Source organism: Mustela erminea, unplaced genomic scaffold (assembly GCF_009829155.1).
Source record: "Mustela erminea isolate mMusErm1 unplaced genomic scaffold, mMusErm1.Pri scaffold_74_arrow_ctg1, whole genome shotgun sequence".
In the NCBI taxonomy this organism is placed as follows: Eukaryota; Metazoa; Chordata; class Mammalia; order Carnivora; family Mustelidae; genus Mustela; species Mustela erminea.
The window spans coordinates 11,117-11,910 of NW_022476434.1; positions in this window are offsets into that span (position 1 = coordinate 11,117).

Genomic DNA, 794 nt, shown 5'->3' on the forward strand with positions numbered 1-794 from the left:
AATGCCCATATTGTGTTCATAATGTCCTAAGTATTTGTGGTTGTTAGAGCAAAGTAAATTTGAAAATTTTCATGGGGAGGGGAAATGGTATCTGTTTGTAAAGCAAAGCAAAACAAAACAAAAACACAGGGAACCTTTCCTATGGTTGTGAGCTGCTCTTCCCTTACTGCTCAATGCATTTTCATTAACACACACCTCACAGTCCATAGGCAGCCATCTGTATTCCCATCTTTAAGAAATTTTATCCTACAAGTCTTTCCTCATGACACTGTTGCCTATTACATAAATCAAACAAACATTCAACCTCTTGGAATGGAATCAGAAACCCACAAAGCTGACTGCTGTCAGGACTCATAAGGAAGGCAATTAATAAATTTATTATTTAGGAGAGGAGTTGTTTGCTTTCCAAAAATCCATGCAAAATTGGAATGTTATCTGGAGTGTATATCAAACTAACTAAGCTAAAAGAGTCTTTTTATCTCAGGTTCACCGATTTGGCAATCATTATATTTTCTCCTTTATCTCTGGTTTGGTCAGCTATGCTAGTGTCAGAACACTTAATTCATTCAGTCAATCAACAAAGACCTATTTAGTACTAATTTTTTGTGGGTGTGATGAATAAGACGAATATCTGCCATAATGGAGCATATGATCTAGAGTTTAAAATTCATATTTGAATTACTTACATACCACCACATACATGAATTACATACTTACCACCACAAATGTAAACAACGCTTATAAAATTGAAAAAGAAATAGATGATAATGATGTTAAGGAGAAGACCTTAATAT